At 40.9% G+C, this 24,514-nt stretch overlaps 1 protein-coding gene across 2 annotated transcripts in view; it reads left to right on the forward strand.

Moving 5' to 3' along the window:
- Positions 1-24,514, forward strand: part of thrab (thyroid hormone receptor alpha b) — a 285,484-nt gene that overhangs the window by 114,162 nt on the left and 146,808 nt on the right. For both annotated transcript variants that reach the window (XM_049464647.1, XM_049464648.1), the window contains exon 3: positions 10,427-10,505. The gene's annotated coding sequence lies outside the window, so the exon portion shown is untranslated. The remainder of the gene's footprint in view (positions 1-10,426; positions 10,506-24,514) is intronic.

Genomic DNA, 24,514 nt, shown 5'->3' on the forward strand with positions numbered 1-24,514 from the left:
TTCGCAACATCAGTACTACTAGTGCTCTGTTGTATTTATAATATGTTTTATTGGTACTTTTATAATATTAAAAAGAGTAGAATATTATCTAAAAGAATATGATAGAAAATAGAAAGGCAGTGGTCCATTTAATCCACTGTTCTACTTTTCTCTCTCCATTTTTGTCCCCAAGTATATAGAATTATGTTAAATATTAAACTTAAAGTCTGTGCCTGAGGTCATACCCTATACTTTCTAAACAACAGCAGGTTGTGGAAGGTTGTGTACGTTTGTGTGATGTATGAGTTTGTATGAGGTCGTATGAGGTTGTAGGAGTTTGTGTGAGGTCGTATGAGGTTGTACAAGTTTGTGTGTGAAGTTGTTTGAAGTTGAATGAGTTTGTGTGGTATTTGTGGTTGTTTGAGGTTGTACAAGTTCGTGTGTGAGGTCGTATGAGGTTGTTTGAGGTTGTACGAGTTTGTGTGTGAGGTCGTATGAGGTTGTTTGAGGTTGTACGAGTTTGTGTGTGAGGTCGTATGAGGTTGTTTGAGGTTGTACGAGTTTGTGTGTGAGGTCGTATGAGGTTGTTTGAGGTTGTACGAGTTTGTGTGTGAGGTCGTATGAGGTTGTTTGAGGTTGTACGAGTTTGTGTGTGAGGTCGTATGAGGTTGTTTGAGGTTGTACGAGTTTGTGTGTGAGGTCATATGAGGTTGTTTGAGGTTGTACGAGTTTGTGTGTGAGGTCCTATGAGGTTGTTTGAGGTTGTACGAGTTTGTGTGTGAGGTCGTATGAGGTTGTTTGAGGTTGTACGAGTTTGTGTGTGAGGTCGTATGAGGTTGTTTGAGGTTGTACGAGTTTGTGTGTGAGGTCATATGAGGTTGTTTGAGGTTGTACGAGTTTGTGTGTGAGGTCATATGAGGTTGTTTGAGGTTGTACGAGTTTGTGTGAGGTCATATGAGGTTGTTTGAGGTTGTACGAGTTTGTGTGTGAAGTCATATGAGGTTGTTTGAGGTTGTACAAGTTTGTGTGTGAGGTCGTATGAGGTTGTTTGAGGTTGTTCGAGTTTGTGTGTGAGGTCGTATGAGGTTGGACGAGTTTGTGTGTGAGGTCGTATGAGGTTGTTTGAGGTCGTAGGAGTTTGTGTGTGAGGTCGTATGAGGTTGTTTGAGGTTTTACGAGTTTGTGTGTGAGGTTGTATGAGGTTGTTTGAGGTTGTACGAGTTTGTGTGTGAGGTCGTATGAGGTTGTTTAAGGTTGTACGAGTTTGTGTGTGAGGTCATATGAGGTTGGACGAGTTTGTGTGTGAGGTCGTATGAGGTTGTTTGAGGTTGTAGGAGTTTGTGTGTGAGGTCGTATGAGGTTGTTTGAGGTTTTACGAGTTTGTGTGTGAGGTTGTATGAGGTTGTTTGAGGTTGTACGAGTTTGTGTGTGAGGTCGTATGAGGTTGTTTAAGGTTGTACGAGTTTGTGTGTGAGGTCATATGAGGTTGTTTGGGGTTGTACGAGTTTGTGTGTGAGGTCGTATGAGGTTGGACGAGTTTGTGTGTGAGGTCGTATGAGGTTGTTTGAGGTCGTAGGAGTTTGTGTGTGAGGTCGTATGAGGTTGTTTGAGGTTTTACGAGTTTGTGTGTGAGGTCATATGAGGTTGTTTGAGGTTGTACGAGTTTGTGTGTGAGGTCATATGAGGTTGTTTGAGGTTGTACGAGTTTGTGTGTGAAGTCATATGAGGTTGTTTGAGGTTGTACAAGTTTGTGTGTGAGGTCGTATGAGGTTGTTTGAGGTTGTACGAGTTTGTGTGAGGTCGTATGAGGTTGTTTAAGGTTGTACGAGTTTGTGTGTGAGGTCATATGAGGTTGTTTGGGGTTGTACGAGTTTGTGTGTGAGGTCGTATGAGGTTGGACGAGTTTGTGTGTGAGGTTGTATGAGGTTGTTTGAGGTCGTAGGAGTTTGTGTGTGAGGTCGTATATTGTCTTTGAATGTTTTACGAGTTTGTGTGTGAGGTAGTATGAGGTTGTTTGAGGTTGTACGAGTTTGTGTGTGAGGTCATATGAGGTTGTTTGGGGTTGTACGAGTTTGTTTGTGAGGTCGTATGAGGTTGTACGAGTTTGTGTGTGAGGTCGTATGAGGTTGTTTGAGGTCGTAGGAGTTTGTGTGTGAGGTCGTATGAGGTTGTTTGAGGTTTTACGAGTTTGTGTGTGAGGTTGTATGAGGTTGTTTGAGGTTGTTTAAGTTTGTGTGTGAGGTCGTATCCGGCTGTGTGAGGTTGTATGAGTTTGTGTGAGGTCATATCCGGCTGTGTGAGGTTGTATAAGTTTGTGTGAGGTCATATCCGGTTGTGTGAGTTTGTATGAGTTTGTGTGAGGTCATATCTGGTTGTGTGAGGTTGTATGAGTTTGTGTGAGGTCATATCTGGTTGTGTGAGGTTGTATGAGTTTGTGTGAGGTCGAATCAGGGTTATTTGAGGTTGTACAAGTTTGTGTGAGGTCATATCCGGTTGTGTGAGGTTGTATGAGTTTGCGTGAGGTCGTACGGGTTAGTGTGAGGTTGTATAAGTTTGTGTGAGGTCAAATCCGGTTGTGTGAGGTTGTATGAGTTTGTGTGAGGTTGTATGAGTTTGTTTGAGGTTCTATAAGTTTGTGTGAGGTCATATCTGGTTGTGTGAGGTTGTATGAGTTTGTGTGAGGTCGAATCAGGGTTATTTGAGGTTGTACAAGTTTGTGTGAGGTCATATCCGGTTGTGTGAGGTTGTATGAGTTTGCGTGAGGTCGTACGGGTTTGTGTGAGGTTGTATAAGTTTGTGTGAGGTCAAATCCGGTTGTGTGAGGTTGTATGAGTTTGTGTGAGGTTGTGTGAGTTTGTTTGAGGTTCTATAAGTTTGTGTGAGGTCATATCCAGCTGTGTGAGGTTCTATAAGTTTGTGTGAGGTCATATCCGGTTGTGTGAGGTTGTATGAGTTTGTGTGAGGTCATATCTGGTTGTGTGAGGTTGTATGAGTTTGTGTGAGGTCATATTCGGTTGTGTGAGGTTGTATGAGTTTGTGTGAGGTCATATCCGGTTGAACCTTACTCTACGTCCAGCCTCACTCTGCCTCGCTTTACCTCAATCTGCCTCACTATATCTCCAACCTTACTCTACATGTCTCACTCTGCCTCGCTCTGCATCCAGACTCTAATTTCTACACCTTATTCTACCTCACTCTGCCTTACTCTACAACCAGTCTCACTCTACCTCACTCTGCCTTACTCTACAACCAGTCTCACTCTACCTCACTCTGCCTTACTCTACAACCAGTCTCACTCTACCTCACTCTGCCTTACTCTACATCCAGTCTCACTCTACCTCACTCTGCCTTACTCTACAACCAGTCTCACTCTACCTCACTCTGCCTTACTCTACATCCAGTCTCACTCTACCTCACTCTGCCTTACCCTACCTCACTCTACTGCACCGTACTTACTCTATGTTGCTCTTTTTTAGCCTCACTGTACTTGGCTCTGCTTTACTCTACCTCACTCTGCCTCTATGTCTTATTCTACCTCACTCTACCTCACCCCGCCACATTCTACCCCAGACTAGTTATGTCACGGGAACACAGTCTGTGGTTTAAGTTTAGTGTTAAAGCTGTTTCTATGTGGTTTATCTGTAAAACTCATATTGTGATAACGATAAAATTCTGTTTATCGAACAAGCCCCAGTGCATGATACAAATATGGCACACCCCAAACACACACACACACACACACACAATACACACAATACACACGTGTAGGCATGCATAGAAGCGAGGTCTAGACCGAGGTGGTTGAAGCACAATAGTCTGATAAATAAGTGCGTCAGAGAGTCTGCAGCCTGACGGGACAGAAACGTCAGAGATGTGTGAGGCCAGATAGACGACTATAACCCCACCCCCCCCCCCCCCCCCCGGCACCCCGGCCCCCCCGACACGGGCTGAATAACACTGCGGGGATTTATTGCTGAAAACAGTAAGCTAATACTGCAGGCTTTCAGCTCAATGGCTTTAGATCTGTTATCTGTCTCCAGTGAGGGGTTGCCAGACCTGTAATTAAAACCCCCGTCCTGCTGGAACCTGAGAACCGACTCTTTTAGAGACTGGACCCCACTTTCTCCTCCTATCCCCCCCCCCCCCCCCTCTAACAGTAGCTACGCTACTCAGATTCAGTGTTTATAGTCAGTAAAAGCTGGTACTGTACTTCTACCTGCGGATTATTCACTTCTCCTGCACAGACCTTCAGTCTGCTAACAATACACAACACGCCGGCCAATCAGCATCGCTCAGTACTGATATTATTTATTACAACACTCACAGTAGCGGGAAAACGTATTTCCCTCCAACAGATTTCTATAGTTTTTACTTTTTTATTTTACTTACATTTTTTTTAGATTAACGTTTCAGAGTGATTCTTCTAAATAAGTATCAGATTTATCTTTGAGTTCAGATCTGCAGACTCTTGGTGTAAATATATTTTAATCTCAGTGTCTTCATGAGGGAGAGTCACCTGGAATAGTTTTCTCAGCGTCTTGAAGGGAGGAGTTCCTGGAGGTGCTGAACAATAGTTGCTGCTTTTCCTTCACTCTGTGAAGGCATTTTAAAGGTTCTCTGGACGAGTTCTTTGACCAAGTTTTCTGGCCGAGTTTTCAGGACAAGTTCTTTGGATGAGTCCTATGACCAAGTTCTCTGCCCGAGTTCTCTAAAGGGGTTCTCTGGCCAGGTTCTCCAGAGGGTTTTTTCTCTGACCAAGTTCTCTGACCAAGTTCTCTGACCAAGTTCTCTGGTTGAGTTCTCTGGTTCAGTTCTCTGGTTGAGTTTTTTGGATCAGTTCTCTGTCCAAGTTCTCTGGATGAGTCCTCTGGATGAGTTCTCTGATTGAGTTCTCTGGATCAGTCATCTGTCCAAGTTCTCTGTCCAAGTCCTCTGGTTGAGTTCTCTGGTCAAGTTCTCTGGTCGAGTTCTCTGGTTGAGTCCTCTGTCCAAGTTCTCTGACCAAGTCCTCTGTCCAAGTTCTCTGCCCAAGTTCTCTGGATAAGTCCCCTGTCCAAGTTCTCTGACCGAGTCCTCCGTCCAAGTTCTCTTACCAAGTTCTCTGTCCAAGTTCTCTGCCCAAGTTCTCTGCCCAAGTTCTCTGGATAAGTCCTCTGTCCAAGTTCTCTTATCAAGTCCTCTGTCCAAGTCCTCTGACTGGGTTCTCCAGTCCGTTGGCTGCAGTGTGGTGTGATGGACAGCGTTGTGGTTTTCCTGTTCAGAGGTGAAACTGGCACTTCGACAGGCTGCTGCTGATGCAGTTCTGAATTTCGCAGTGTGTATCTGTTTTTGTGTGTGTGTGTGTGTGTGTGTGTGTGTGTGTATCTGTGTGTGTGTGTGTGTGTGTATCTGTGTGTGTGTGTGGGCTTCCCGCTCGCGCCGTGGACACCTCTCAGCGCTAACGATGAGAAAAACCACCGACAATAACAATAATAGAGTTAAAGGCTCAGATACAAGAGAAACACAGAGATTGAATAATGTCTCTGTGTGATTATATAATAGAGGACTGTTATTATACAGCCTGGAAAAAAGCAGCTGATGATTTTTTTGTTCTTTATGAAGAAAGATTGGCTATAATAGCTTCAGGAATAACATTACACTGTGCTGCTGCTATGTCTGGCATTTAGATTACAGCCCTCTTTGTGTGAGAATCTGCCAATCAGAGTCCTACAGGTCACTACTGCAGAGTCCCGCTCCAGATGTTTATCACTATATTATAAATTAAATGCTGCTTAATAGAACTGAAAACATGTTCTATTGGAGTGGAACTTGGAAAAAGCAAAAATATAAAGCATATATATTTTTCTATAGATATAATTTCCTTCTTGTGCACCCCCTCCCCATATAAAAAAACATAAAAACATGCATTGGGATGGATTTAAAGTCATGTATTAAAAAAATATATATTTAGTCATAAAAATAATACTAATAAATAATCAATTTGGAAATAAAACAAATATTTAGTACTTTTTGTAATTTTATACAATTATAGGTATTATAATGTATCAGGTGCATCACATCTAAAAATAAATGCAAAATCAATTAAATAAAGATAAACAGTAATAAATAGAACAATTAGCAGGTTTAACACTAAAAATAGTTCTATATAGAACCATAATCTTTACTAAATAACATTTCTTTCTCTGTATTTTTGATATGCAGTCTTGTGAACAAATGATGACACCATTAAAAAAAAGAAATGTATTTTAAAAGTAGATAAATAATATGAATAATAAAACATAAGACATTTCCAAAGTATTACATATATTCATTCACATTTTTCTTTAAGTTGTCACCTTCTCAATATGCATTGTGCGAATGGGAAAGCTCTTACTTTCACTATTAAACTATTTCACTGTTTTTCCAGCATTTAATTTATTTCACCAAACGTTTAAGTGATTCCTTTCTTTTTTATTATAAGTGTGGGTGATTATTACAGTATCTCAGTCAGTATCTCAGGAAACTAGACTTTATTATTATTTAAGGCAGTGTAAAAATTCAAATCCTGCTGGAAAATGAAATCCCTATCTCAATAAAGCTGCTCAGCGGTGGGAATCCTGTAGAAAGTATCAGCCTGCAGTGTATCAGAGTGTAGTGGGGGATGAGTCAGGGGGCTGCTGATTGGTGGTTGATGGCGGTTGCCGGCACGCTTCTGTCGGAGAGTGGAGGGGGGTCTGAACAAACAGACAAGCTGACCTCTGACCCCGACTAATCAGCCACAAATTAGCCCTGTCAAGAGTCTGTCCTGATCCGGCACCTCCGCCGCTCACTACTGCTGTTCACACTCAGCACCAGCCTGTAGCCCCGCCCACATCTGCCCCTCACACACACGCCCCCACACGCCTCCGTCAACTGTCCTCCCTACACCGACCAACCAACACCTCCCCAACCCACAGACCTCAGACACCAGATTTATCACCACCAGATCACCATTTCCCACTTTATTATTTAAACACAACAGATTCCTCATTATTATTTAGATTATGGATTATCATTATTATAAATGTTAATAAATAATGATAATTTTCACAATTGCATTATTATAACACAGTTTTTTTCTTCATTTTGTTGAATCAACACAGCTGCCACTAGGAAGGGTACAAACCTTCCTTCATGTCTTTCTTTCTGCTTTTCAGCCTTCCTGGCTCCTGTTCTACCTTTCCTCCTTCTTTCCTTTCTTCCTTTATTTCCTTTATTCCATTGTTTTTTTCATTTGTTCTTACCTTCCTTTCATAATGCTTTCCTTCCTTTACATTTCTTCCTTCATTTCCTTCTTTCCTTTATTACATTCCTTTATTTCCTGTAATTCATGCATCTTCATTCTGTTGTTTTATCTCCTTTGTTCTTTTCTTCCTTTCTTAATGCTTTCATTCCTTTACTTTTCTTTCTTCTTTTTTTTCCTTTATTCCATTTTTTCATTTCCTTTGTTATTACCTTCCTTTTTATCATGCTTTCCATCCTTTCCTTTCTTCCTTTATTTCCTGCATTAATTTCCGTGTTTCCTTTGTTATTTCCCTCCTTTTTTTCCTTCATTCCTTTGTTTATTTCCTTCCATCTTTCCATCGTTTCTTAATGCTTTCCTTCCTTCCTTCCTTTCTTCCTTCTCTACTTCCTTCCTTTATTTCCTTAATTACATAGATTTTTTATTTGCTTTGTTCTTTCCTTCCTTTCCTTCTTGTTTCCTTCATTTCTTTTTTTATAGTTTAAAAAAAAATAATAATAATAAGGATTAATTCTGTGGGCAGTGTCCTGTTGGTAGCGTCCTGTTGGTAGTGTCCTGTGAGCAGTGTCCTGTGGACAGTTTTCCTGTGGGCAGTGCCCCGTGTGTAAAGTCATGTGGGCAGTGTCCTGTGTGAAAAAATAAAATGTTGATTTTTGAGGTCTGCTATCTAATATTGATTCATTTAACCCAAGATCAATATTCTAAATTAGCCTATTTTTCCCTGTTTTACTTTAATCAGATGCAGCCGTGCTGCTGGAGTTTTTAAACACCTACTTACAGGGGCAAAAGGCAGAGTAATGAGTGTAATAGTGACCCAACATACAGGCTCTGCAGTGTTGAGTCCAGTATGAATTATTTTTAGTGCACAGTTCTGCAGACAATAGACTGTGATTGGACTGCACCCTGTTGTAGGGGGCGGGGTTTCTGTGGTTTAGGCAGCAGTAACTCTCGTTCTTCAGGTCAGTAGTGCCGAGTCCTGCTCTGCAGTTCCTAGATGACGTTTCTGGAATCTGCATGCCGGTACCTGTTGCGGCGGTTGGAATTCGGCTGCAGAGGAACGCAAATTGCACCACGCCTGAAACGGGAACACGGTGTATCTGAGAGAGGAGCGCAGCTTCCTGTGTAAACAAGCAGCTCGTCAGGGGGCGGGGCTTTCCTCTGAGCCCTCCGGGGGGGTTTCTCAGAGCCGAGATCACTGTGAGCGCTCGTGAGCCTGGTATACACGCCCTACATCACTGTCTCACACTGCAGGAGCCGGAGCTGGAGGAGGAGCTTCATCTAACCCTAAAAAACCTAAACAACTTTTTCAATCGATCTGATATCGGTTCATTTAAACCCAAAATCCATCTATAAAATTCACCTGTTTTTCCCTGAGTGAAGTTTATCAGATACAGCAGTGCTGCTGGAGTTTTTAAACACCTCACTACTGTCACTACTGACCTGATTATAGTCCACCAACCACAAATAACCAGCCAGCAGGGAAAGTTTTTCTGTGTGCAGTGTCCTGTGCACAGTGTCTTGTGGGCAAGGTGGTGTGGATAGTTTTCCTATGGGCATTGTCCTGTGGATAGTTTTCCAGTGGACAGTGTCCTGTTCGTAACATCTTGTGGGTAGTGTCCTAAGGGCAGTGTCCTGTGGATAGTTTTCCTGCAGGCAGTGTCCTGTGTCCTATTGGTAACATCTTGTGTGTAGTATCCTGTGGGCTGTGTTCTGTGTGCAACATCCTGTGGGCAGTGTCCTCTTGATAGTTTTTCCTGTGGGCAGTGTCCTGTGGATAGTTTTTCCTGCGGGCAGTGTCCTGTGGATAGTTTTACTTTAGGCAGGTTCCTATTGCTAACATCTTGTGGGCAGTGTCCTGTGGATACTTTTCCTTTGAGCAATGTCCTATTGGTAACATCTTGTGGTTAGTCTTATGGGCAGTGTCCTGTGTGAAATGTCCTGTGCGCAGTGTCCTGTGGATAGTTTTCCTGTGCATAGTTTCCCTTTGGGCAATGTTTTGTTGGTAATATCTTGTGGAAAGTGTCCTGTGGATAGTTTTCCTTTGGGCAATGTCTTGCAGACAGTGTCCTGTGAATAGTTTTCCTGTGGGCAGTGTCCTTCAGGCAGTGTCCTGTGGATAATTTTCCTGTGGGCAGTGTCCTGAGGGTAGTTTTTCTGTGGACAGCGTCTTGCTGACAGTATCCCGAGGATAGTTTTCCTGTGGGCAGTGTCTTGCTGGTAACATCTTGTGGATAGTATCCTGTAGGCAGCTCCTTGTGGGCAGTGTCCCGTGGCTAGCGTCCCTTCAGCAGGGTCCTGTGTGTAGCATCCTTCGGGCTGTGTTCTGCAAGCACTGTCCTGTAGGCACAAAACCTGTAATTGTAATTGAAATATTTTTGAATCCATTTATATCAAATCAGATTGGGACCTGGTGAATTGGAATCTAATCAATTTGGGAAATCTGTATCTTCATCCGCTTTATGAGGAAGATTCACCTGGAATTCAGGCTTTCAGTTAACAGCTGTGCTGAACTACTTAACTTTCTGAGTTTCTTGTCTTTTAATGTAAGTTTGTAAAGTAGTGAAAAGGGTAGAGTTACAGGTATACAGTGAATATTTTAATATTCATCTATTTGATTAATGTTCTAATACAGATTATGAGAAGCATAGAACGACTCAACCAAGTAAAGTGACAAAAACGATCAAAGACATCATGATGAAACTGGCACTCATCAGTATCTGTATTGTAATGTAGTGGTTGTGTGGTCGAAAATGTAGACCGTATGTATTATAGATCAGCACTGCCGTGTTAAGTCAATCACGCTCTGATGTCGGTATTTAATGAGAAGCAGACGGAAGTGTGTTAGCATCGCTAACATGCTAATTCATGTTATGGTTATTATCGTATGAAGTAATCTGTGTGTGTGTGTATGGGGGGGTGGGTGGGTTGCCATGTTGATTTATTTGTTTAGGAATTAAGCTGTTATGGTAACAGGGGTAGCCTGGAGTTGAACCCAGCCTGAGCTGGAGAACCCATATCCTGAGGAGGAGGAGTGTGGGCTGGGGGAGGGATGGAGGGAGGAATAGAGGGAGGGATGGAGGGAGGGATGGAGGGAGGGAGGGGGTTGATTGTATTTGCCTGGCTGTTTTGATTTCCATATGTTCCTGTGTTCCTCGCTCTCAACAATCCTCTGTTTATTCCTCGCAGGGCGGCGGCCAGAACTCCCAGTAAGCCCCGGCGTGAGGAAACCATTAAGCACACAGGAACACCTCTCAGCAGGATACTGGTAGGTACCATCACCATGTCCTGCATCACCCCCGTCTCGCTGTGTGTGAGCAGGGTACAGTGCATGCATCGTTCAGGTGTTTGTCAGAAAATTAAACCCACAACACGAAAAAATTAAAGCATGCAAAACTGCTTTTTTGCAGAGTTTACAAAAAAAAAAAAAAAGATCTGTGAGTATGTTTAGTATGTTTGGTCGAGTATTAATGCAGTAACTTGGAGCTGAAAGCTTCTCTGAAAGCGTCCCCCATTAATCACTGGTATAAGGGTTTATTTCATGCAGACTCTAGTCTGGTTCCGCTGCAGGTGTGGAAGCTATCCGCTCCCTGTGCTGTGTGTGGGGTTACGTGATTGGTTTAATCATTGATGTTTCCACTTTCCATTGGTATATCCAAAAAAAGCACACTATGATATGACTTAAGCTTTAGTGATCTCACATGCAGAAAAGTGCTGCATGAAATAGGGCAATCATGTAGTGTCCTGTAGGCAGCAACTTGTGTGTAGTGTCAAGTAGTGCTTTTTACAACTGATGTTGTCACAAAGCGAATTTACAGAACAAAGAATCAGACAAAACACTGAACATAAAACATAGAGCGCGTCCTGTAGGCTGCATCCTGTGGGTAGTGTCCTGTGTTTTGCATTCTGCGGACAGCATGCTGTGGGCAGCATCTTCTAGTGCAGCATCCTGTGTGTAGTGTCCTGAGGGCAGCATCCTGTGTGTAATATCCTGTGGGCAGCATCTTCTAGACAGCATCCTGTGTGTGGTGTCCTGAGGGCAGCATCCTGTGGGTAGTGTCCTGTGGGCAGCATTCTCTAGGCAACATCCTGTGGGCAGCATCCTGTGGGTAGTGTCCTGTGGGCAGCATCCTCTATGCAACATTCTGTGTGTAATATCCTGTGGACGGCATCCTCTAGGCAACATCCTGTGGGCAGCATCCTGTGGGTAGTGTCCTGTAGGCAGCGTCCTGCAGGTAACTTCCTGTGGGTAGCATCCTGTGGGCAGCATTCTGTGTGTAGTGCCCTGTGGGCCGCATCCTGTTTGTAGTGTCCTGTAGGCAGCATCTTTTGGGTAGTGTCCTGTAGGTAGCATCCTGTGTGTAGTGTCCTGTGTGTAGTGTCCTGTGGGCAGCATTTTGTAGGTAGTGTCCTGTGGGCAGCATCATGTAGGTAGTGTCCTGTGGTCAGCATCTTGTGAACAGTGTCCTTAGATTATTTTTATTTTTTTTATACACAATGTTTGGCCTGCTCATTATAGTAAAGCTGCATGATAATGTTTTTTTCTATATATATGATATTTATGTTGTGATACTAAAAAATACATGAGTTCAACCCGAAGTCGAGTTGATGCAACTCAGAAATTGAATAACTGATCTGTGGTGAGATCCTGTAGTTTCTGCTCAGTTTTTCAGCGCTCTGACTGTGTTTATGGTTAAAACTCGTCCTGCGATTACGGTAAAAAAATAAAAGTCCTGTACCCCCTGAATGCAGGTGAAGTCAAGCGACTGCGAATTATACTCCCCAGCAGGGTCCTGCTGTTCCCAGGCAGTGGATGTGGAATCGCATGCAGCGGCTTAATGTCTGATTTTGTCTGGTGCTGAAAGATTTATGACGTGTGACTCTGGTTCGGTGTTCGGGTCGGCCCGGTTCTGAGCAGGAAATAAAAAATGCACATTGTCTGAATTCCTCAGTGTGTTTCTGAGCCCAGTCTTACAGTACAGCTCGAGCCCTTCCCCGTCCCCCACAGCCGTTCAGCACAGTGTAGCCGTGTAGAGTTACTCTCCCTCTGCTGATCCTCCACACACACCACTCCGCTTTATGTGCGTTTATTGTTATTCAGAGTAATATAACCGACCGGCCGTGCCAAGACTCTTTTGATGAGGTGTTACCGTATCCTTCACCTGGATCTGGAGGCTGTTTCTTTTTTCTGCTGTGCTGAAGTTTGACTGTGCTCTTCAAATCTCTGTATCTCTGTGACCTGGTAGTGCAGAAGCACAGAGAGACACAGACACTGGGAGTGAATGAACTCAAAACATTTATTATGTATATTTATTGCTTATTAGGAAAAATGCCCTCCATCAACACCCAAAACTAACTTTTTTATGTTTGTGTTGCCTCAGCCTTCCTCTAATCGCCAGTGTATCTCTCGAGTGAAGGCTGAGGCAGAGTCTTTAGGCCGGTCCAACGCGCGCCAGCTGGAACAGACAGGGGCTGTGTTCGCTTCATGTATAGCAAGGATAACAAGGTTTACATGAGGTGGTTTATAATGTGCAAACAATTAAAAACATTCCAAACATATTCATTAGCTGATTAACGTACAGAGTATGACTCGTTGTTGCTTGCCGTGGTAGAAGGTCCCGAACCTGTCTGGCATTGGATTGTGTAGATTCAGCCTCCTTAAGTTGGCAACCTGAGTGAGCTTCGCATCTGGAGAGAGGTGGGCGGGGCAGACAATTCTCTGTGGTGTTTTGAAATTGGACTGCTGTAGGTATTTAACACGCTTGCTCTCATTTCCTACTGAATTAGAAAAAGTATAGATTTATTCATTACACATTGTATCATATATTTTGTCTCTGACCCCTAAAGTGAAACTCACTATTGGAGATATTGGACATATTGAGAACATTGTGCACCCTACGATGTGGCTGTTATGCATGTGCACACTGTGATACTAATGCTGAAATTATATATATTGCACAGCCCTAATCCCTACCCAATGCTTTACCACACAAGTCCATTTCAGTAAAGCTTCTTTTTTAGGGAATTAAACGTAAGATTGAAACATAAACAAATAAAGTCTTTCTGAAATGTCCAACCTCTCAGCCAAAACCCGGCAAATCCTCCCACAATGCTTTGATGCATGTGGTAATCAGACTTCCAGGAAAGCCCTGGTCCTCGTCCTGCTCTGCGGGCTGTGCAGCGAGGCGTGTGTTTGAGGTGGCCGATTGTGAAATTCCTCTATATCTCAGTAGTGCTTTAGACTACCCTGAAGCCGAGTGAATGGTGTTGCTGCTTGTGCTTGAGTAGGATTTCAGTGTTGACCAGGATTAGACTGATCTGATTATTTGGAAACTCCCTTGACGTGTGTTTCTGAGTTATTGTAAATATTAATTTATGTCAGTCAGGCTAAAGGAAGGCTTGCAGAGCTGGCGTACGGCGGTTCACCCACTTATTCAACACTTTAGGGCGTATAGAAGAATGTCAGTCATTATTTTGCAAACACTACATTTAGCTGTTGGGCAACAAAGGAGTTCCCAGAACTTTCCCTCCATTTCTCCTTCTTTGGCCCAGTCACATTTTCTTGGCCCCTTCCCCACCACTTAGCCTTATCACTTAGCCTTATCACTTAGCCTTATCCCTGAGCCTTATCTCTGCCTTTAGCATGTTCACTTCAAGGGGTAGGCTACAGTGTTAAGGCTGCATGGCCACCAAAGGAAGACATACTCCGAAACTGCTAGCAGTACATCTTGGTCGCATTTCCTTGCTTTTCCTTGTCCCATTCCACCTTAAATGATGCAGCAGTTCAGAGACATCATTAATGATGAAAAAAAAAAAAAAAACACTGGTTAAAATATATGACTGGGAGTTATATATTATATCAGGCCCAAAAAATCAAGTTTAGTAAGTTGAGCATTAAAACTGAGCATTTTAAATACTTTTTCGGGCTGTTTGAATGAGCGAAATCTGTTCAGAATTATGTTAGTTAGCATTGCAATACTGAAGAAGCATAGACCTGTTATTATAATTTAAGAAAAAACGTTTATTAAGAACAGATTTCCGAAAAATTTAAACGCCGACAATGTTAAACAATGATCCACAGGTCTAAACATGGGTAAATTAGGCCACAAGAATGATTTCTGAATGAATTTTCTCTTTCCTAATCTAATATAATTTAACATCATTTAAGAAAAAACACAAAAAAACAGCAATACACTTCATAATCATTAAACTGAAATAGATCAACAGCAATAACATAATTTACAATGACTTTACTCTAATATAAGTTAACAATGTTTAAGGTTATTAAACTTTCCAAACTATTTTTTTCTTACTTTAAGCATGTAGCCTATGTCCAAAAACACAAAAAACAGCAATACGGCTATACACTACACAATCATTAAATCCAAATAGACCAACAACACTAACACACGTGCAACTTTTTTGATTTGTTACTTGGCTATATTGTGATTATCATGCCATAGCTTTAAATAAAATATAAATAGCATTAAAAAACTTACGCCTACATCACAGACAATTTGTTTGAGCCTGACCCGACCCGGACCGAGGAAAATGGTGGGAAATCTCCTCCCGACCCGGCCCAAGTTCAGGTCTGGCTTCGGGACTGGCTCGGGCAGAGAATCTAAACACTACGCTAAAGCCAACGTTTATTAAAAGTCCCGCCTTCAACAAAATGAATCAATGGTTCGGGGGGTCAGTGTGATGGTGTGGATGCAATAAGGAGATCTGCGCAATCGCAGTAGCCATATCAAGCCTCAGCACTACAAACTGTAGTATGAGGTTTTTAATCAGATTTTATCATTCATGTAAAATAAGTTGTTGAAATGGTAATTAGAGCTTGAGTTTAGAGTATTTTGATCTCATTTACTAATCCATTGTGACTTACAAGTTTATTCCTATTACAGAGTTGTGGCCAGTGTAGTGTTAAGAATCTTGTCCAAGGACTCTTATTGGTGTAGTGCAGAATATCACCCTGACCTGGAATTGAACCTCCATCATGATAGGGTAGCTCACTGGCAGTAGTAAAAAAAGCACTATATAAATATATTTTATTTGATTTAAGACAGTGGTGTAATCCATACTACCATGTCTGTCCTCTGGTTGAAAACCTCAGAGAGTAGACAGCAGGATTAGCCAGCAGACTTCTTCTGAGGGTGGGATCTGTACCTGCTGTCCACGGCAAGTCAGCAGATGAGGGAGATGTAAGTAGAAAACAGAAATCAATCAAGAAATCAATCAGTCAGTCAGCATTGAGAAACGCAACCAAGCATTTGAAACAGACATGCATTGAAAGAGATTTAAAAGCAAAAAATAGTATACAAAAAACAGTATATAAAAAGAGCAATACAAATAAATTTTATTTGATTTGATTTGAAGTAGTGGTGTAATCCATATTACAATTTTATGTGTTTTTATATTTCAGCTTATGCCTCTATAAACACTTAAAGCACCAAATAAACCCAAAAAGTCCATCCATATGTTTCTATAATCACAGAAAAACTTATGGACGAACATTCCTTATTGTGACATCACAATAAAAAAACCTGCATAGAACCTCCCTGACTCCATTCCTCAGCCTTCAACCCCCAGCAGAGCCCCACCCACTAGATCAGTTGAAGCCGAAACACCCTTTCTGTCTGCTGGTTGAGAACCTCAGACAGTACACAGCAGAATTAGCCAGCAGACTTTGTCTGAGGGAGGGATCTATACCTACTGTTCGTGGAAAGTCAGCAGATGTGGAAGATGTAAGTACTTTCAAATAGTATCAAATAGAGTTTTTTGTTTCTATTACAGTTAAGCATGAACTAGCTTGTTCGTGTTTTGCCAGGCTTGACCCGTGACAGCTTATTATTTGCATAAAAGTGACAGAGCCCTTAAATGGCTCGTTCTGTGAAAGTGAATCACACTAGAAAGGAGAAAGGCTGCAAATGAGAACCAGGACTGGAATTAGGCCCCCCCAATCATCCCTCCACCCCCTCGTAATAAGTGCTACAGTACAGAAAGCAGATCCGGGCGTGATGGTGAGATGTGTTTTCCGTGTAGGAGGCGGGGCCGGGGCCGGGGGGGGGTTTTAGTGCGGCGATGGCGCGGTGGCGGGGGAACTCAGGGGGGATATTCTAGAAGGTGTGTTTGGGTTTAGCGGAGGCCTAATATTGATGTTATAGCCATCAGTGGTGGGGGGGTAGATGTATATGTTTGGAATATGGAGCGTTAGATGGGGGGGCGGGGCTTATTTCGCAGCCTGTTTCTGTTTCGGTTACAGCCGAACATTCTTAACACCTCATAAATCTCACCTGCTGCCGTACGGCTGGAGCCCCTGAGCTCCCAGCATGCCGAGGGGAAGTGAAGTCAGCAGCAGCAGGGCCGTATGTGCGCGAGGTGTTGCGGTTCTGTGACGCTAACGCTAACCTTAAAGCTAGACGGCAGAGGTCTGGTCTGGAGGGTCTTGGGGGACGTTAGGGAGGTTACCGGGGGCAGGGGGCGGGCGCAGGGTGCCAGGGGGGGCATCGTACGAGACGGTTTTTGCCCACAGAAGCGAGTCTTTGTGTCGGTTCTCTGTGCAGGCGCTCGCGTTGCCAGTGAAGCTGGGGCTGTGAGTGGAGGCCAGGTATACGAGGTATACGAGGTTTATGAGGTGTCGCAGTCTCTGCTGAGGCCGAGCGCTGAGCTCCTGCTGCTCTTTCTGCTCCTGCTGTTCGGAAAAAAAGGAATTGTTTAGACCAGTGGTTCTCAAACTGTGGTACGTGTACCACTGGTGGTACCCAATACATCTCAGGGTGGTGCACCAGATTACATTAGAGAATTTGCACAATGCATGCACAAAACTAATAGGGATTATATCTATAAAGTTGTAATCTGTTATTTTTATCATTTTAGATTTTAACCCACTCTTCAGTTCTTAAATCTTATAACTATACCTCTATAACTATTATTATCAGCTTCACAGGCCCTATAATCATAAAACCACATGAAACTCTATCATTCCCAAAAGTTCCTGCATTAGAATTAATACTAATAGGAGAATAATTTACCTGAGGTTCAAGAAGATGCACTCTTGTATCTTCTCGAAATGTCTCAGTAGATACACTGCTGTGACTGTAAACAATAATCAATAACCTGCCAGTTGCAAAAGTGAGCAAAGGACACATTACCTACAGTAGATGGTTCTTGGAAATTGCTTTTGATCATGGGTGGTGCATGGTCTGAAAAGTTTTAAAACCACTGGTTTAGACTGTAAAACACACTTTTGTGTGTTGCTTATTTTTTAAGTCAAATCATGTCTAATATAATCATATTTGTTCATGTTTGTGTAGCGAATTTCAAATTTGACCTGATTGTCGCAAAACAGCTTTAACCAGAACAGAAAACACAAATTTACCAACCGATCAATTAATCAATTAATCAATTAATCAAACAATTGGTCAACCCCCACCAGAACTCCAAACATTAGATGAGTTGAAGAAACGACATTTGGGTCTGCTGCTTGTGAACCTCAGACAGTACACATCAAAATTAGCCAGCAGACTTCTTCTGAAGGAGGGATCTGTACCTACTGTCCACAGCAAGTCAGCAGATGACACAGATGTAAGTCAGTCAAGAAATGTAAAAATAAAAGTGAAACTAACTATTAAATCCTCAAAATAAGAATTAAAAATTAAAATAGCTGGAGTAGAGATGGTTTGACGTTAAACCTTAAGCCTATCTAAAAGAAGAGAGCCAGAAGATAACATAGACATGAGCTCTCCATAAAACATGTGTATTTTCACACTGCATCGTCCACAAACCTGAGGGATTTGATGCAAATGGTAAAACAACAGCACCACCATTGTAGTTTTTTGGGGAAATATGATTTAAGACACGAAACTTTGATTATACATATACAACACAGTATTGCAGAACATTGCACACAACACATAGTGCATCCTTCAAGTTAACACATTAGCTCAGATTAGCCCTCCCTGAGAATAAAACCCTAGTCTACCGTTACGGATAGCTGATGCATAGTGCTGATTCTTTATTATTTGGTATTCTATAGGGCTAATTCTGTTATTAATCGGGTTAAAGAAGCTTTATTATGAGCATTATTGGATTCTAAAAACTGTAAAAAGTGCTAAAACTAAACCTATATTTAAAAGCAGAGATAAAAGAGGGCTCATACTGGGCTAGTATAGCTCTCTTGGTAAAAGCAAACAAATGTGTAAAGCTGTTTTTAGTAAACGTGTAAACGTGATAGACGTGGTGTAGAGTTGTGAGAGTGATGGTGTGTGTGTGTGTGTGAGAGTGTGTGAGTGTGATGGTGTTGAGTGTATCAGTGAATCACACTCGTGCCCTTTGATCTCAGTGAGGTGTGTAAGTTAGGAGTGTTGAGGCCTTCAGTTTCTGGGTTCTGCTGATAAGAAGCTCTGAGAGTAACCAACCAGCCACCTGCATGTCAACACTGCCGCCGCTGCTGCCACTGCTGCTGCCGCTGCTGCTGCCGCTGCTGCTGCCAGCCTTATCTCATACACAAACCAGCTTACAGACACCAGATCCAACAGAACCCCCTCCATCATCATCATCATCCTCCTCCACTACTGCTGTTCCACAGCCAACAGCTGGCTGAGCTTCATCCACCAACCTGCTCTCGCGCTCTTTCTCTCTCTCTCTTTCTCTCTCTTTCTTTCGTTCATTGGATTCTCTATCAGAATATTCCAGATTTTGTCTCATTCATGTTAAAGCAGCATTCTCTACGATTTTTTTCTTTTAAATATAAAGCAGTAGTCATCATAAGTCTAATACTAGCACGTCTTAAAAAAATGAGAATATAATTAATAAAAGTTGCTTTATTTCAGTAATTCAGTTCAAAATGTGAAACTCATATATTATATAGATGTATTAAACACAGAGTGATATATTTTAAACGTTTATTTATTTTATTGTTGATGATTATGAAGCTTACAGCCAATGAAAACCCAAAAATCAGTGTTTAAAAAAAAATACATATATATATGGTATAAGACCAATCAGTACTTTTTGGTATGCAGTGTGGGCAGTGTGCCAAGTCCTGCTGGAAAATGAAATCTGCATCTCCATAAAAGTTGTCAGTAGCAGAGGGAAGCTGTAAGATATGAAGTGCTGTAAGATTTTGTGGGAAAACAAAACTGCACTGACTTTAGACTTGATAATAAAACACAGTGGATCAACACCAGCAGATGACAGACATGACTCTCTATAAAACCATCACTGATTGGTGGAAACTTCACACTAGATCTCGAGCAGTTTGGACTGTGTGTCTCTCCACTCTTCCTCCAGACTCTGATCCCTTTATTTACTTTAAATGAAATGTAAAATTTACTGATGATCAGTGATGGTTTGGAGAGACATGTCATCTGCTGATGTTGATCCACTAAGATATCACCTTCATTTGTAGCTCCGCCCTCTTGTTACCTTGTTATCGGTCCCAGGTGTTTCTTGTTTCCTGTCTATGTTCGTCTGTATTAATAGTCCTTTTGTACCTGTTTTTTTTCTCTGTCCACGGTTCTACGTTGTCACGTCAGTCAGGTTTCGTGTTCCTGTGTCTTCTATGTGCTTGGTGTTTCTTTTGTTTCAGTTTTTTGGTTCTTTGTTTGTTTGTTTGTATTCATGTTTTCAGTAAATACTCACACTTGCATCCACTCTCCACGTCTCGTTCCTGTTTCCTACATCAATTAACCATTGCACTATAGATCACTAAAAAAGGCCCAATATAGAAACGGAAAATGGTAAAAAAAATGCATAAATACTTAAACAAATGTTCTTTGTTCAGCATAATTTTAGACATTTAAATAATTTCCAACTAAGTAGTTATCAGCCGACTAATTCACTAATCAGGCTGCCAAAGTGTATCAATTTTTTTCTAAAACCAAAAACTGCATTATTGTTCACCCAATGTTTAAAAGTAGGGGGGTTTTCTCTTTTCACTTGAATAATATATAATAATATATAATAATATTAGCCGTCTAAACACTATTGTGGCAAAATCTACCACCTACCCCAATTAAAGTTCCTTAGAGGTCGTTTCAAACACAACTGCTATAATAAAAGTCTGGATCTGCTGCTCAGACACTCTTTAACATGAAGTTTACGGTGAATAAATAAATCAGCTGCAGTTATGATGATACAGTGATGTATTCTGTAATGTTTCTGCCGTATCTCCCGGGCTCAGGTGTGTGAGACTTCACACTGTGGTGCATACCGTGCTGTCTAACCCCCCCAACCCCCGTCTGTCTGTCTGCTGCAGCTGCTGTTCTGAACCCTGAGATACACTCAAAACACACACAGTCGCCATAACCACTCTCACCATCCAGATCCCGGCCCTCTTTCTCAGCCCTGTGATGAACACACACTTACCCGTGAAGCTTAGCGTAGAAACGGGAGGCCAAAACCACCAAACACACACACACACACACACACACACATGCATATACACTACATATATATATAAAACCTCTGGAATATAATCAAGAGGAAGATGGATGATCACAAACCATCAAACCACCAAACTGAACTGCTTGAATTTTTGCACCAGGATTAAAGCAGCATAAAGTTATCCAAAAGCAGTGTGTAAGACTGGTGGAGGAGAACATGATGCCAAGATGCATGCAAATTTTAAACTTTATGAATATGAACTTGTTTTCTTTGCATTATTTGAGGTCTGAAAGCTCTGCATCTGCTTTTTTGTCATTTCCGCCATTTCTCATTTTCATGCAATAATATGAGAATATATGTAAATAAATGTTTTAGATAAGATTTTTTTTTTTTTGGAATTTGGGAGAAATGTATGTAGTTTATAGAATAAAACAACCATTTTTATTTTTCTCAAACACAAACCTGTAAATAGCAAAATCAGAAAAAACTGATTCAGAAACTGAAAGGGTCTTATTATTTTTTTTCCAGAACCTGCATAGAACCACCCTGGCTCCACCCCTCACACATCAACCCTCACTAGAGCCCCACCCACTAGATCAGTTGAAGAAAAAAAACAAAAAAAACATTTGGGTCTGCTGGTTCAAAACTTCAGACAGTACACAGCAGGATTAGCCAGCAGACTTCTTCTGATGGAGGGATCTATACCTACTGTCTGTGGCAAGTCAGCAGATGTAGCTAAAGGTAGCTTTAAGCCCAGAGCTAACAATATCCAACTCTGGGCTTAGTAAGTGGTGCTCACCACTTACCACTTAGCACCACTTTTTACGTAAATACACCATATCCCTTTAGGTTCTCTGTATGCAGTTATAAAATTTAATTTTCATTCATATATATATATAAATTCAGTGTTTTGTTATATTACCAAGGGTATCGTTAACACAAAAAATACCATGAAATATTGTTATTATATTTTAGAACTATATCGCCCACCCCAAATTTGGAGAAGTATTTTACAATAAAAGACAAACAAAGTATCATATACTTATTTTAGCCAAATTTCAGCCCATAGTTTTTAGTGCTGAGTGATGCACTATCACTATAATTGTGCTTCTAACCAGTGTGTGTATTTTTACAGCGTGTTTAATGTGCTTTACTGTGTTTTTTACTGTACTGTAAGTACACCAGCGTCCTGATTAAACCCAGATCCTGCAGATGAGAGAGAGGTCTGCGGGTGTTTGATCCAACAATCATAACTTAATTTGGTCAGATCTAATGCAGGCCAGATGTTACATCATGCTGCATCCAGGATTGAGTGGAGTGTTTGTGAAATGTTGCTTACATGAAGTTGAGATGCATCGTACTTGCTGTATGTTGAGTCTGAGTTATGCAGGGGTTCATTCGTAGCGCTCAGCGCCGCTTTGTGTTAAAGCGTTCCTTCAGCAGAGGACAGTTTACTGGAAACAATCCAAGATGTCAGACTTTTAGTAGAGATACGGGTCAAATATCTGTATAACGTTTCTTTTGTCTCTGCTGCAGAGTTTAGTGTTTAAATTCCTTATAAACACTGTGTAGCAATACATTTTACTCAAGATTTACTATATATGAACACATTATTACACACATATATAGAGTAGAAGTATGCGATATGACCAAACACTGAACAAAAAATATAAAATAAATAAAGAATATACTAAAAATTGTATAACTACATACAACATGATATGGCACACCCCTAAAAACTGAGATATTAAAAAATAAATTAATTAAATATATTTTTTAATCCGATTTATAACAGAAGTCAATGATCCAGAATGTTATGATACTAATAATACTATTAATAATGCACTCCAAATATCAATCAATCAGCCTTTATTTTCACTCAGGAAAAACATTGAGGGTGACCCTCATTTACAATAAAAGGATTGAACACATTTAATAATAAATTAAATTAGAAATAATAAGAAATAAAATAATAATAATAATAAATTATTAAATAAAAGAAGTACTCATTTTAAATCAATATTTAATAAAAAAACATATATGTAAAAAAGAAAATTCTAAAATACTTTAAAAAACAAACAAATTTGACACATAAAATGTAAAAAATGTATAAAATATAAAATAAGTAAATAGATAAAAGTAAAAGTAAAGTAAAATGTTAAAAATGATAAGAAGTGATTAAATGACTAATAGAACTAAGAACAAGAACACACACCATCAACAGTTTAACTTGTCTGCAACTCTAGATTAACCATGTTTCCATTCAATTTTTTGTCATTTTTTGATAAAATTGTCCTTTCTGTTGTGCAGCTTCCTGTAATAGGATAAACACGTTAATGACAGTGAATGTATGAAGTGATTAAGCTGTAAAATGTGATGTATCTGTGTATTCTGATTATATAAATAAATATAACATAAATATTAGTGCTAGAACGATTAGTCGATATAATCGACAATGTCGATTATTTAAAATCGCAGACTACAAATTTAAATGTCGACTAATCGTTAATTTTAACAGTACAGCATTACACAAAGTGCAGGGGACAGAAGCGCAATGGGAGATAAAAGGGTAAATGTCTCACTCACACAGTTTACACTCAGTTTACATTACATATTTACTCACTAAATAATCAGTTCTCTCCACTTTTAAATATCTAGTCATTTAAACGTCTTTTAAATCTCATGTTTAACTGTTTCTATTGCTTTTAGAGATGGGAGAAATAATCGAATAATCGTTGACTAATCAAAAAAAAAAAAATCATCAGATTAGTCGAATACCAAAATAATCATCAGTTGCAGCTCTAATAAATATATGGATATAAATTGTCGAAACTATAAAAAAAAATCATTAAAAAGTCATTTTTAGTGAAAGTGTACAGAGCCAAAAGGTACAGTATTGTGATAATGACCCGTATCGAGTTCACTCTCTCTCTCTCTTCCCTCGTTCTTCTCTTTCACCGCTGTGGATCAGGTCAGAGAGCCATTAGCAGAGTGAATTAGCGCTGCAGTGATACAGTAGACTGTGAAAGTGAAAGCGGCTCGCTGGCTGTGTTTATTTGCGGAGCTGAACTCTAACAGGCTGTGGTTTAGTTTGGCCTCCTCTCAGCCTGGAGCTCAACGCTGTTTCTGACAAAACGCTTTGGCTTTGATTTCAAATTACGCTATTTATTATAGCAATGAGCTTAAACTATAGAAACAGCGTACTGTTTATTTATCTCTGTGTGTGTGTGTGCATGTGTGATTATATGATGATATATGGTTGTTTTACTGGCTGTCAGGCTGGTTGTGACAGGCTGTGACTTTGTGTCTGTCATTGCGAGTGATGAAATAATGAAATATTGAAAAGCATTATAGAAGAGCTTTGAGTGTGAATTCATGACCATATCTGGAAAAAAGTTCACTGGGTTACCAGGAATCAAACATACTATATATACATACATACATACAGTTGTAGTGTCATGGCTAAACTGGAGCAGCCTGCTGTTCAATCTTCATTAATTGCACATTGCAGCAGTAAGAGCAGAGTGTGAAGGTTCAATTAGCAGGGTAAGAGCACAGTTCTGCTCTAAATGCTGCAATGCACACAACATTATGGGAGACATACCAGAGTTCAAAAGAGGACAAATTGTTGGTGCGCGTCTTGCTGGAGCATCTGTGACCAAGACAGCAAGTCTTTGTGATGCATCAAGAGCCACGGTATCCAGGGTAATGTCAGCCAGCATACCACCAAGAAGGACCAACCACATCCAACAGGATTAACTGTGGACGCTGTAAGAGGAAGCTGTCTGAAAGGGATGTTCGGGTGCTAACCCGGATTGTATCCAAAAAACATAAAACCACGGCTGATCAAATCACGCAGAATTCAATGTGCACCTCAACTCTCCTGTTTCC

Source organism: Astyanax mexicanus, chromosome 15 (assembly GCF_023375975.1).
Source record: "Astyanax mexicanus isolate ESR-SI-001 chromosome 15, AstMex3_surface, whole genome shotgun sequence".
In the NCBI taxonomy this organism is placed as follows: Eukaryota; Metazoa; Chordata; class Actinopteri; order Characiformes; family Acestrorhamphidae; genus Astyanax; species Astyanax mexicanus.